This window comes from Artibeus jamaicensis, unplaced genomic scaffold, assembly GCF_021234435.1.
Source record: "Artibeus jamaicensis isolate MK-2021 breed Jamaican fruit bat unplaced genomic scaffold, CSHL_Jam_final contig_1284, whole genome shotgun sequence".
Taxonomy (NCBI): domain Eukaryota; kingdom Metazoa; phylum Chordata; class Mammalia; order Chiroptera; family Phyllostomidae; genus Artibeus; species Artibeus jamaicensis.
In genome coordinates this window covers 1,891,361-1,906,309 of record NW_026521249.1, presented here as the reverse complement: position 1 = coordinate 1,906,309, position 14,949 = coordinate 1,891,361, and the positions used below count along the sequence as shown (strand labels likewise).

Genomic DNA, 14,949 nt, shown 5'->3' with positions numbered 1-14,949 from the left:
TGACTCATCAGTCATTCATCAACACAGCTAAAATACCACAGACTCTGGTCTGAGGAAATGGCTTCGGTGAAGACCAGAGGCCTGTCGATGGGTCTTACCTACATTAATTAACCTTAGCGGAAGCCTCAGTCTGCCCGACAGACGCTGTCTACCCATCACCCCAAACCTGAAAGGCGATGGTGAAGCGGCCTTTGCCTCCCTCTGGGGAGATGGGCTCTCGTGGAGAAATCCCACACTGGCTTGGGGAGAAACGAGCGGCCACTCAGAGAGTGAGTTGCCTGCGTGTGGCAGTAAGTGTGACGAAGCGTTATGGGAAGAGAATGAGTCGTGGAGATGGCGTCAGCCCTGCTGAGCAGGACTGACTGACCGCCCTTTAGCAGGGAGCCCTGCACTGGCCAGAAAAGAGAAGGGAAACTCACAGACACCTCCCTGAGACTGAATGGGGAGGAAAACAGACGGCGAGAAGGGCCATGACATGACAGGACGAACACGGAAAACCGAGGTAAGGGCGGACCCACACGGCACCAGCCCTCCTCAGAGCGTGGGTGTGCTGCCGCTTCACGTCGGTCTGGGTTCTGGGCAGACCTCACTTTTTAGGATTTATGGGGACAAAAGGACAGTGACTTTCACAGAGGCCCATGTAAGCATCTCTTACAGTTAATAAGGCGTGTGATTAGCGGGATCAGAAAAGCAGGGAATCTAGGGAAACTGTGTGAGTGTTCTAGTAAGTCTCTGAGTTTGTCTGGATATTGCTCATCTGGTTATTGGCAATATTTTAAAATTCTTAAACATTGTTTTCAAGCAAAGCCAGAACAGATGCAAGATGTTGTTTTGAAACCTTTTGCATGAATGGGAATTCTGACTAGACGGGCACATCTGAGGAGACGGCCGCCCCGCTGCCCCACGCCTGGCCTGGCGACAAGGCAAGTGGCTCTCCACTGCCCTGACCTCTGCCCCTGCCCCTGCGGCTCTGCCTGCCGCCTCTCCCTAGGCCGGGAGGGAAGCGGGGTTGACTCCTCCATGCTCCTCTATCATAGTGGGCCGTGGCTGGAGTGCAGCCTGAGGGACTCCAGGGCACTTCCTGGGCCCTGAGGAAGAGGACTCGATGCAGCACGGACGCGCGCCACAGGCGCCGGGCCAGGAAGGCGACAAACATCCCTCGGCTGACCACCCTCCCAAAGCCTGTGGCCACTACCGAGCTGGCTCAAGAGCTGGCTCCTGCCCACTCCTGCCTGGCGAACTACGCACTGGGCCCAGCTGCACAGCACCCAGACAAGGTCAGACACTCCCATTTCGTAATAGTCACTAATGTCCTGAGCACCACAGGCAGAGATCTGAGCACAGGCAGTGAAAGTGTTTCATTTTAATCACTTCTACAGCCTGTTGTCTAAATCCCCAATTCTGTTCATGTCTCTTCCAAGATTACTCATCTTTGACATCAACAGGAAAACATAATTAACTTTAAGTCCCATAATCTGGATTTGTTGTTTAATGTATTTCCATGTCAGCACTACCAGGATAAAAATACAGTCATGTGCCGTAAGCCACTAAGGTGGCTTAGTTGGTTGGAGCACTGTCCTACACATCAAAGGGGTGCAGGTTCACTGCCCGGTCAGGACACACCTGGGTTGCGGGTTTGATCTCTGGTTCAGCACGTGCAGAGGAGGCTGATCAATGTTTCTCTCCCCCGACACGAGTCTCTGTCTCTCTCTCTCTCTCTTTCCTCTTTATTCCCAACCCCCCCTTTCTCTCTCTAAAATCACTGAACATAACCCTCGGGTTAAAAAAAAAGTTTAAAGTGCCACAGCTCAATGTATTACATGTTCACGGTGATGCCGATGTAAACAAACCTACTGCACTGCCAGTATGTGAAAGCACAACACATACAATTGTGTACAGTACATGACACTTGATGATAAGTGGCTGGTTTATGTATTTCCTACACTTCGTATTGTTAGAGTGTGTACTCTTCCTACTTATAAAAGAGTATGCCGCATCATGCCTGCAGCAGGCCGTGTTTATCACGTCTCTCGATTGCATCATTTTCTTTTGTGCTTGATTTAGTGTCTTACTGTTTTGTACATTAATGTGTTGTACAAGCTTGTAGCTGAGGAGCAACAGGCCAGACCACCTAGGTTTGTGTACTACATTCTATGATTTTCATACGATGAAAAAATCGCCTAACAATGCATTTCTCAGAATGTGTCCCCATCATTAAGTGACACATGACCGTAAAATGAAATCGACTTCTCTGCACCTTTTCTTCTTTACACTCATTTGTGCAGCTCATCATGTTGCCACATGCCAGGTTCTGTGCTGGCCCCTGGTGGCACGAGGGGCAACAGGTCCAGTCTGAGCCCCTGGAAAATTTACAGTCTGGACAGAACCACACTGGGTGAAATGTGTTCCCATTTCGTTCTGCCCTTTCTCCACCTTCTTTGGTAGTATTCGTTCACCTGATCTATTGGGGTAACTTTGGTTTTAATTTTACTTTTTACCACAAACACTGCACCTTTCTCTTCCAGTCATCCGTGAAGAAGTGAAGCTGAGAAACTGGTTCTTTCTGAAATTACGACATAAAAGACCAGGTATGGGATCTACCAATGCATGTGAGGAACACCTTCTGACCCCAGTTTTCTTACATCAGTTACCACAGGCTCCACAGCAGTCAGAGCTAAAGAGTCACTTGTTCTTAGAAACCAATAATCTTCTGACATAAACTGACTCACGTGGCCCCACACACACCCAAGCACAAAGCCAGAATGACTTCTCCCTTCCTCCATCAGAAGACACGATTTTACAACACGGGAGAATAGAGAGCTGCGTCTCTACCTTCTGGAAGACCCAGCTCTTTCTACTCTCCTGGAAGTTGCCAAAGTATGTAGAAGCCATGTGCTTAATGTTCTGAAGGCTACTTAAAGGATTATAGGAAATGCAAAATCACCTGGGATGTGGCTTTCAAGTTATAAATGTCAGTGACAGCCAAGTCGCTTACGTTGGGAACTCTTCCAACAACAGGCTGACAACAACCCAACTCAACTGGTCTGGAGGAGGCCGAAAGACAGCTGCTCTTTCGGTAGTTATTCCTAAAGGAGCCAAGAGGCCTCTCCAAGGGCAGCTAGGTGTGGTGTGCTGAGGAGGGGAAGGTGACAACATATTTGGTGGCAGACAGACAGAGCCCAGGAGTGTCACACAACACCAACATGTCTGCCTGCTCCGTGAGGCCTGCCGGCCACACGCAGGGCAGAGCTGAGAGCAGGAGGGAGGTGCAAGTACTACCATAAAAACCACCCACAGCACAGGAAAGGCAGAAAGAGGCTCATCCTTCTCACAGCATCAGCCAGAACAACTAGGTATCAGGGACCAGAGACCCAGCTCTGAGTCAGCAGATGTCACCCTGCAACCTCCAGCTGCCATGCCTGACAACTCCTGGAGAGTGAACAAATGCCCCTATCGGCCACACCAGACTAATTTCGGGACAGCCCCTTGAAGGTATTGTTCCGTTGGTCAGTGTCTGAAATAAAGTTCCATTTCCACTGAGTGATGTGTGTGGTGTGTGCATGTGAGGAAGTGGGGTGGGGAGGGGGATGGATCAAATATGCCTGTTGCATCTCAGACAAAAATCCCTCATCTTTAGAGATTTGAAACCCCTTTGAGGTTTTAAAGAAGACACTTCCTATTTTTCTGGTTTCTTCCAGCAGGACAAACTCTCAAGGTGACAGCTGGAGAGCAGCCTCTGATGAAAGTCACATGGTCACATAATTTTCTAGCTCTAACATCAAGGCTTTCATTCACATCAGACATTCATCTGCTTGTGAGTTGCTGGAAGTTTTTAATCCTGTGATGTTAGAGACAAAGTTTGTTCAAAGACCCACACACATAAAAGAAATAAGAATTAGGAATATTTAATGTTTCATTCTGTTGGCCCTATAACCTTGACACCCAAATCCTATCAGCCTGTGATATCCAAATATTTTACTCCCAAGTTGAACATCTCATTTACCAAGGTAACTCTGAAGGGTACAGTACTCTGAGCAGTGAGTGGTTTCAGGCGCTCCTGACTATTCAGATGGGTAAATAAGGAAGTATTTAGCAAACTGCTTCCTCCAAAAATTATGTTCATGACTGAGGACTTGAGGAAAATGTAGTCCTGGAGCAAGTTCCTTGATACAGACACAGTTCAGTAACTGTGCAATCTTTAGGAGTCACCCCGTAGCCCACTGCCTTTTCTTATATGTACATCCGTGATCTTCTGTGGTCTGGGTCGGGCTGCTCTGACAGGGCCAGCCGTCCATGTAAGAGCAACCAGCCACAAACAAGATCAATAAACGTGTTGGGTGGTGGCTGCACAAAGTGACAGATGGCCTTCGGCTCCAGTCACTTCACTAATTCTAGACAGATGGAATATCCTTGCCCAATTATCACAAAAGATAAAGTCCACCAGGCTTTAACCAGATAGCTGGAGATGTCCTCTAGGGACTGGGTTACACTGGTAGACTACAGTGTCTGCATTTTATGGTTCTAAATGTTAACACCTGAGTCAACTACTTGGTCCTCTCCCTTCCAGGGTCAAATGTCCTGGACCTATGCTTAGTCAGGTAAATATTTGCTTACTACAGTACTTACATGGCCTGACTGATCCTCCTTCGATGTCCACTTTAGAAGAGTGGTCACTCCTGAAATCACAAGGACAAAAACATTTTTAAGTTTCTCCTCTTTAAGGACTTGATTCAATGCAAACAGGCTGCCTAAAAGCTTCTATGAACCTTGCTTCTTCCATTTTGGAACCCAAGTGACTTTTAAGATAGTCTCCCCTGAAAAAAGGATGCCTAAAAATAGCTAGGTGGGGGGCCATATCACTTCAACATCCAGAGGCATTTGTCTAAAACTTGCATTACCTCACTTGCTATGATCCAAATCCATCCATTATTAGTTCCACAGGAGTAAGGCTGCATTTGGCAAAGACGGAGCATCTGCACAGAAGTGCTCTTTGTTCTGAATCTCAGGAGGCATTAAACCAAAGCTTTTACCAATCCTAAAGCTTTCCGGACTCAACTACACTAATATATATACACACAGCCCCAAATATATTTATCCACACAATTTTAACAATGAAGAGATCTATTATAAAAAACTAAGAAGTTTGCAATATGAGATAAAGCCAACTGAATTATATGCCTATTCATTCAAATATTAACAGACTGCTTACAGCCACTTTACCTTGAAGAATATAACCCCCCAAAACAATGGAAAGACATTTTAGAAATATATCTACTATGTGCTTCTGTACAGCTAATATTTTCTCTCTAAAAACACCTTTATAAAAGAAGAAAAACATGTCCTTTAACAGATAAATACTGTGTGTTTCTGATATTGTGAAATCTAACAGCAGAGAATTATAAAACTGAAAGAGCTCAATAGGGAGGGAAGCAAGGAGAGTGAGGGAGAGGAGGAGGGGAAAAAAAAGCCATGCCGCACAAGCCCATCTGCACACTGACTGCCCACAGGTCTTCTAAGACTAACCAACTGGTCTACCTTCTATTTATGAACCTCATGTAAGAACATGTACCATTTCCTACTGGAAAATGTCTGAGAGAGTTTTGTTATTTTTAATCCAACCCAGCCAATTCCCTCCTTATATGGTCTGTAGCATATAACAACTCTTTGCAGCATTAACATTTTTGTCTGTGTCAACAGTCTCTGAGCAATACCAGAAGGTGGCAGTTTCCACAAAATGATCTGCCCTCAATAAATGCTTACTAGAGAAGTATGGCAGGCTGGAAGGAACTGAGTCCATGCCAGTGACCAACGTGGCTGCTTTTTTAAACCAGCTTCTGTTTAAAATAGTTTGGGGGGTAAAAGACTGACTTCTGCAACTAGATTATCATGATAGAGAAAAAGTTGCTAACTCCAAGAAGTACAATTACCAAGACATATTTTGAGAAAAAATAAAAACAGATTCATAGATATAGAGAACAGACTGATGGTTGCCAGAGGAGAGGGGTCGGGAAGTGGGGCAAAAAAGGTGAAGGGATTGAGTAATACATACTGGAAGTTACAAACTAGTCACGGGGATATAACATATAGCGTAGGAATTATGGTCAGTAATATTCTAATAACTATGAATGGTATCTGTTGGATACTGGAAATATGAGGGGGAAATACTCTGTAAAGCACGCAACTGACAAATCGCTATACTGTACAACTGAAACTAATACAAAATAATATTTAAAGTTAAATATAATTTTATTCTTTTTTTTAACAATGTGCTGACTTTCTGAATACATTTAAAAGGATAAATAGTCCTTTCAATGCAGAGGAAAAGGACAGACATTTCTCTAGCACAGAGTCAAATCCAAGGGACTATACAGCACACTTGGATGTTCACTGTGCCATAAAGTTAAATATAATTTTAAAAATCTAAAAAAAAATCCAAAACAAAACAAGAAAACCTATGAAGGCTTTTGGCCAAGATGGAGGTATAGACAGATATGCTTTGCTTCCTCACACAACCAAAAGAAGGATAACAACCAATTTAAAAACAACAAACCACAACTACCAGAAAATCAAACTACATGTTAGTCCAACAACCAAGGAGTTAAAGAAGAAACACTCATACACACTGGTAGAAGGGGCAGAGATGGACAGCTGGGGTGGAGAGGAGGAATAGCAAGGTGGTGGGAGAGAACACATGGCAAGGTGGTGGCTAGTGGACCAGGCAGGCGAGGCAGCAGCTGGCAGACTGGGCAGTCCCACATTCACATGCAGATAAACTGGGAGGAACAAGTGGGCAGAGAGACAGACCGAGCAAGCCAGGGTTCCACTGCTGGGAAAGAGAGCTTTAAAACCTCTGCCAGTAAAAACCTGTGGGGGCTGTGGTGGTGGGGAAAACTGCCAGTCTCACAGGAGAGCCTGTTGGAGGGGACCACAGGATCCTAGAACATACACAAGACCACCCACACTGGAATCAGCACCAGAAGGGCGCAGTTCACATGGGTGTAGTGGGGGAAGTGACTGAAAGCCTGTGGAGAGCCAAGCAAGAGGCACTGTTCCCTCTCTCTCACACCTACCCCAAACATAGTGCCGCAACGCAGCAAAAAGGGTTGCCCCACCATCGCGAATACCTAAGGCCCGACCCCTTACTATGTAACAGGAGAAAAGAGACAAAGAAATATGGTCCAAATGAAAGAACAGATCAAAACTCCAGAAAAAGAACTAATAAAGAGAAAGCCAACTTATCAGATGTAGGGTTCAAAACAATGATAATCACGATGCTCACAGAAATGATGAGTATGGCAACTAAATAAAGAAAGAAGTGAAGGCTATGCAAGGTGAAATAAAGAAAAATATAAAAGTGCCCTGGCTGGTGTAGCTCAGTGGATTGAGCGCGGGCCTGCAAACCACATTATCGCAGTTCGATTCCCAGTCAGGGCACATGCCTGAGTTGCAGGCCAATTCCCAACAGGGGATTCATGAGAGGCAACTATACATTGATATTTCTCTCCTTTTCTGCTTCCCTTCCTCTCTAAAAATAAATAAATAAATAAAATCTTTAAAAAAAGAAAAATATAAAGGTGAATATAAAAAAGTGAAGGAAAGGAAACCGGGACTCAAACCAACGGTTTGGAACAAAAGGAAGAAATAACCATTGAACCGGAACAGAATGAAGAAAACCAGAATTCAAAGGAATGAGAAAAGGCTTAGGAACCTCCAGGACATCTTTAAAGGTTCCAACATCCGAATCATAGGGGTGCCAGAAGGAGAAGAGGAAGAGCAGGAAATTGAAAACTTATTTGGAAACATAATGAAGGAGGACTTCCACCATGTGGCAAAGGAAACAGACTTTTAGAAAGTCCAGGAAGCTCAGAGAGTCCCAAAGAAGTTGAACCCAAGGAAGCACACACCAAGGCACATCATAATTATATTAGCCAAGATTAAAGAGAAGGAGAGAATCTTAGAAGCAGCAAAAGAAAAGGAGACAGTCACCTTCAAAGGAGTGCCCATAAGACTGCCAGCTGATTTCTCAAAAAAGACCTTGGAGGTGAGAAGGGGTTGGAAAAAAGTATTCCAAGTCATGAAAAGCAAGGACCTATAACCTAGATTTCTCTATTCAGGAAAGCTACCATTTAGAACGGAGGGGGAAATAATGTGCTTCCCAGATAAGGTCAAGTTAAAGGAGTTCATCACTAAGCCCTTCTCATATGAAATGTTAAAGGGACTTATCTAAGAAAAAGATCAAAACTATGAACAGTAAAATAACAACAAACACAATTATCAACAACTGAACTGGAAAAAAACCCTAAGCAAACAACTAGAACAGGAACAGAATCACAGAAATGGAGATCACATGGAGGGTTCTCAGTGAGGAGGAGAAGGGGGAGGATGGGGGTAAAAGGTACAGGGAATAAGAAACATAAATGGTAGGTGCAAAATAGACAGAAGGAGGTTAAGAATAGTATAGGAAATGGAAAAGCTAAAGAACTTACATGTATGACCCATGGACATGAACTAAGGGCAGGGGCAGGCAATGCTAGAGGGAAGGAGGGTACTGGGCACAAGGGGATAAAGAGGCAAAAATAGTGAGACAACTGTAATAGCATAATCAATAAGATATACTTTAAAAAACTATGAAAAATAAATATAAAAAGATGTATTTTGAAAAACCAATCCTAAGCATCTTAGTCAACATCAAAAACACCTCATTCACCTGTAGTGGTATAGGCTAATAAAATGCCTCAGACCTAAGTAGTATCAACCTATACTTTCAGTGCTTTCTTTCCTTTCTGTATGTTTTCATAAACACCTCATTTGGTACTTTATCTGGCAATTTTCCTTATGAGTACTTGGATCAAGTACAGGGGCAGTAGGCGGCATGAATCACATCAGTAATAGCAATCGTAAGATTAAAAAAATGTTCATGGTGTGCCAAAAAAGAAAGTTCATTATTCTTTACCTCCTCTGATGCTTTCAAACCTGGATTTGTTTTTCTTTAGTAATACAATAATTAAGAACTGAATCTTGATTTTACCTTAAGAATCAGAGAAGCTACTCCCTCAGTCATAGGAAAACTACTGTATTACCCTTGGCTGTATACATCAGCAAAACTCATGGTCTCCAAGGAACCAAAGGCCATCCACTTCCATCCTGAGCAAAGCTTTACTATCCAACTAATCTTAGTATCATTTCCTGCAGAGACAAGGATATAATATTAATGAAAGTTTATAGCCATTTCTAGCTGTATCTACAGACAAAGAAAATGTTGAAGGAAGCCCTTTCTCTTTCCTAATTTTCAGAACAGCATCACTACAACCTTCATCAAGATTTTACCCCAAAGTATCTTTTCTGGGGATTAACACGTTCCCTCAACCTCTTCTTGGCCTTATGTTTTGATTTTCCTCCCCGTTCTTAATTATCCCCAAACTGTGAGAGCATTTGGAAACAGAGGTCGTGGGAATGCAGCTTAATCTGGAAAAAGAGTAGACAGCAACCACCGGGGGCAGGCAGTGAAAGAGGAGCGAGGGAAAACTGGAACGCCACTTCCGAGTAATATTTTTGCCTCCTTCATTTTATATTTTGGATAAAAGATATCGCAGGTGGCCCATAACATAACCTAATGATGAGCTCTGCACTCTAGGGTGGAATTCTATTAGAAATCTGCATTTGAGTTTCTTGCCTATACCCCAGCCCCCTTTCAGACGAGATCGGGCGCGTTCCGGGTGGTAAGTCCATAGACCCCCAACCCCCTTTCAAAGCACCTCAAAAAGTAGGCAAGGATAAAGCGTGTTCAAGCACCACCCCTGCAGTGTCTACGCGGGAGCTGAAGACATATGGTGGCCAATTCTAAACCTGTGGGTCTCACACTTCCCCGTGCCCCCTCATGCCCGTCAGCACTGGAACCTGCTGGGTTGATGATCCCTTTTCATTTACGGTCAAGCTTTCATCCGCTATCGGCATGTCTCACCAAATAGAATCTCAGAATCTTGATGCAAAAGCCACCATGGACACGACTCAAAGCAGGCTTTTCCCCTCGTTCCTTCTTTTCCACAGCCTAATGAGCAAAGGTAGCTGATTGAGAACACCAAAGCTGTGCCGCAGTTATTACCATGAGAAAACAGTTGAAGGGATTCTAAAATATCTTCATGTCTAGAGAAAAGATGTGAAATGATAAGATCACCTAGTGGTAGTCCCCAGAAACAAATCATGGCCATGTTCACAAGCTTTACTCAGTCTTCCTTATCAAACATCAGATGGTCACATAGAAAAAGACCCCATAATTACAATACGGGCTTCATTCAGCTTGCATCTGATGTCGGGCAGAGCAGCTTAATGTACCACACAGTGAAACTGTGCCCAGTTACAAAGATCTAGAGAGATCCTTGACGTCAGAACTTACACAATCTTCACCTTAAATGCATTCAGTTCCGCCACACTTCACACACCCTAGCACCTTTCCATGTCAGTGAGGTCTCTCATTAAGCTTTCACTGAAAGCTTTCCAAAATATGTAATCAAATCTAAATCTGTCCCATACTGCTCACACTGCCTGGACTCAAATACACTCACAAACCATGAGGGCAACCGAGTGCCTCTCCAAGCCTCTGTCTGCTCGTGCTTACATCAGAGGTAATCACAGTGCGTCAGTCAGAAATGGCAGCAGGGTTCATGACCTAACACCACAGATCCAAAGAATACAGCCGCCACATCAGAGAGGCAGCAAGCCCTCTAGAGATGCTAGTGATTATTATTGGGGCTGCTGTGTCTGTAAGAGGATAATAAATTAACAACATAATAAAAGGACAGTTCTAGAACCAGAAGCCTGGAACCAGAGCCACTGGGGGTGCCCGATGTGCTAAATTTTCATTTTGCTGACAGCAGTTTCGTAAGTTAGGGGTCACAATGATGACGACGACTTAGTGCCTTGGGGCCTAGAATACCCTCACTTAAAGTGACGGTCCCCAGGTAACCAAGTGTGTCCGATCTACAAATGAGAAAAAAAAGTATTCAAACCTTACGATTTCCAAATTCATCACCAGCTTGGGTTATAGAGGTAACATTTGCAGCTGACAAAGTTCACCCAAGATTTTACCAAGATGGCAGACGATAGAGGGCCAGGAGTGCTGGGAATCCAGTTATCTAGGTCTGCAACTGGTTCTAATGTTCATTTACAATGTCACAAAGAGCAAATCACTGTTACAAAACCTGTACACCACCCCAAACAAAATTTGGTATTTTCATTAAAATTATTTTAACAGGTACTAGGGAATTAATCTCAAAATTCTCTTTCTGGAATCATCCCCAAGTTACACCTGGTCTGTCCCTTTGCTTAATGGTTCCCATCGTGCAGTTCCTGAGCCAGCGGCAGGAACATCATATCTGGGAAGTTGTGATACAAAACCTCAGACCCCCACACTCCCCTGAGCAGGGCCAGCAACCCGAACCAGCCCTCCAGGACACTCAAAAGCAGGCTTAGGTTTAAGAACCATGGCCAACAGGCTAGTGCCATGTGGACTGGGATATCACTTCAGACAGCTCTTTTCCTTAAAATACTATCTGGCATTTTTCTGTTTCTTAAAAACCTGCTATAGGATGATGTCAACTGTTCCTTCCTATTTTTAAATCCTCATGATGAGGCTGAGGATGATTCACTCAGCGCCTTATGTGATCACTTAAATAAAATAGTAAGTCTCCTTCTCTCCTGCCCCTAATGGAAGGTGACTGCTGCTTGCTATTTCTGATGCAATTACAGCAACGATCCAGTACCAAAAGTCTGTCCTTTATCAACCTCCACAAAAGCTGTAATACAGTTGTAATTACAATGCTCCATTCTCTTCCATAATGTGTTCAGAATTATGTATCCTTTGAAACTGATCATATCACATGTCATAACAAGGAAACACAGAACCCAGATCAGATTTAGGTGATTGTAAACAGAGATCAAAACTACAAGTGTTTGGTAAACCTTTTCCAACTGACAGAAAACAAGTATGCACTAACCATTTTGCTTTACCTAACATATCTCAGGGAAACATGAAAAACAACTGATTTATGCTCACTGTGGGTCCTGAGGTGATCTCACAGGCTGAATGGTCTTATCACCAGACACCACCCATCATCTAATTATCAAAGCAGGAAGCATGAAGGTGCTTTTCTTAAATAATAAATAATGAGACCCTTCTCTATACCTTTAATTTGTTGAAGTATGTCTTAATTCAGAGAAGTTAATTTCATACCTGCTGTGAAATCTCCTGATAAATTGAGAATACCAACATATTATTAATTTCCCTTTCCTTTTTGATTAATTTCATACTTATGCTGGGTAAGAAAGGTGAGATTAATGATGTCGGGAGAACAATGTTCAGTTCTTGTAAGATACTAAATCAACCTCAAGTGTTCAAGTAAACTGAACCCAGATAAGCAAACAATAATGGAGACATCTCTAGGAGGTGTCCAAGGTGCCATGCGCGTAAATGCCCAGAAATCCAGAAAGTGTTTGAGGTCTAAATTCTAGTGAATACTCTTATGGGATGGGAGGAGAATGAAAGCTGGAATTCTGAAAACTGCAACCTGCACAGCTAAACTTGTCCCCTGTCACTGACTAAAGGGTTGGTTGGGTTGGTTTATCACCACAATGCTCAATTTTCCAAGGGAGCTTCTGTGTATTTTTTAGTCTCTTCACACCTGTGTCTTCTCTCCACTACGTCCACAACTGTCTCAGGACTCTCAGCTCCATACCTGTGAAGAAACAGGTCTCCCTCATCCAAGGATATGAGGACAACGAGCACAAACTCAGTTTCACCGCATAGATTCAGACAGTCAGGGACCTTGGTGTGCACATGCTAATCCTATCCTGATAACAACACCTCCCTTAATGAGAGCCTGCTATGGGCCAAAACACTAGGAGTTCTGTATAAATTATCTAACATAACAGCTCTTTGAGGCAGTACTATTATATACATTTTGCAGATAAATAAACAAGAGACTCAGGAAGCTAAATACCTTGAACAGGGACCGCCACCTTCATACAGAGCTGTCCGGCTCCCATACCTCACTGCGTCCCCAGGACTCAGAGTAAATGGACCATTTACAGCTGCCTAGACATTATTCCAGAGGGGCTGAGGGCTAGAGCGCCTCCCCCTAAGAAACTTCCCTGCCTACTCCAGCTCCAACTGACCCACGTCTTTTTTGAACTCCAACATTTGAATACAATTCTATGCTATCAGATTTTCAGCTGTCCACCATATACCCTGTGTCTTAAATCCGCTCCCCCCCAACAAACAAGCCTGCCCAAGTCAGACAGATGGCCAGCCAGCTCCTATGTGCAGCCCTCAGTCACCTCGGGCCATTGTCTAGGGCGGTGCTCGCCAATGGCAGCCTCTGCTACATGGGGTTACTTAAATTTACATTCATTAAAATTAAATATATTCAGCTCCTCAGACACTCTAGCCACATCTCAAGCACTCAGTAGCTACACACAGCTAGTGGACAGACCACACAAACGTAGAACGCCGTGGCGGAAAGTCCTACTGGGCAGCACTGGGAGGGCGCTGTTTCAAGACAGCATCTTTCCATCTAGTATCCACCAACAGCGGTGGAGGAGGACAGAGCCTCTTTACCTCAGAACTAATCAAGGGCTGCATCAGACTAACGGAGACCACACCTATGTGTCTTTAGATATCGTCTTTTCATAAAGAGCATTCCTTGAGAAATCACTTAGTAAATTTATACGTAAAGCAAGCAGTCTGACCGGATAGATCAGAAAGCATCAGAAATGAGGGGCAATAAGAAAGAATCATCATAAGACGTTCCATTCAGCAATAACCACACTGTGCAACTGCAGGTCAGGAATCACAGGAGTGACCACACGCACACACGCGCAGGGCCTCCCAGAGGCACATCCTCACCAAGGCTCTCTCCGAGGGAGAAGTTAATCTCTGCTGTTTCTCCCTGGCAAGACAAAGCCCCCAAATTTATCTCCTCTTTCTAATTATTAAAGAAACCAATGCAAAGAAACCACCTTTTAAATCACTATTTCCTAGCCACTGCTCTCACTTAATTGCATCACTGAAAGTTGGATAATTAGCAATGAGACAAGTTCTTGGTGACAGTGACAGTCTAGCAGCAGGCTAGAAAAGAGAATCTCAGTCCTCCTGGTCTCCTTGGTGACACCTGACCTGGAAAGAGTTACTTAAAAGATTTCCAGGAATTAAAAACCTGAGAAACTCTGAGTATAGCTCCTACTTGGGAGAGGAGCCTACGGACCCGACAGTTGGTTACTACTGGATTAGAGCAGCCTCAGGTGGCACACAGTGGTGAACGACAAGGTCACTGAGGTGACTGATATTCCACTGTTACAACCTGCAAACACCCAGAATGGGCACTTCTTCTCTCCTTCAGTTCTTCATTGCTTTCCCCTCCCTTCCTGCTGTCTGTGCACCGGGGACTGAACACTATGCCCAGGACGAGCCAGCCCTCATGGCTGCCGACACTGGTCTACAAAGCAGTGGTTGAAGTCTGAAGGCCACCTCCACTGCCAGCTCCTTTAGGTAATGTCAGAAACCCCTCTACGGTCCCAGACCCAAACTGGTATACAGGTCAGACCTGGGCCTCGTGCACCACCGTGGAAAAGTAACAGTCACTTTGTAAAGCGAGGACAAGAAATCAAGGTGGAGAGCTTTCTAATAAATATGCCAATCGATTCATCTGTGTAGGGCCTGGAGTGATGATAAACGGACACATTCCTCCCTAGAGCCTATGGAAGTCATCTAATCCTGGAAAAACATTTCTCTCTCTTCTCTCCAAGCTCCCAACTCAGTCACATCAGTAAGATCAATTTCTGCCTCTTCCCAGCATTACTCACCTTTGCTTAAAGATCAACTGGATCATGAATCCTAATGAATGGTCTAGCGTTACCCATTTCCTGCCCAACAGCTCACAACAATAGCATCGTAAC

General features: G+C 44.1%; 1 protein-coding gene and 1 non-coding gene across 5 annotated transcripts in view; both read right to left on the bottom strand.

Annotated features, from left to right (window-relative positions):
• MGAT5 (alpha-1,6-mannosylglycoprotein 6-beta-N-acetylglucosaminyltransferase) overlaps positions 1–14,949 on the bottom strand; it is a 346,996-nt gene that overhangs the window by 292,250 nt on the left and 39,797 nt on the right. For all 4 annotated transcript variants that reach the window (XM_053666802.1, XM_053666810.1, XM_053666815.1 and 1 more), the window contains exon 2: positions 4,627–4,676. The gene's annotated coding sequence lies outside the window, so the exon portion shown is untranslated. The remainder of the gene's footprint in view (positions 1–4,626; positions 4,677–14,949) is intronic.
• Positions 6,263–6,395, bottom strand: LOC119048440 (small nucleolar RNA SNORA22). Its single transcript, XR_005082342.2, has one exon. It is a non-coding gene; the product is annotated as a small nucleolar RNA SNORA22 (small nucleolar RNA).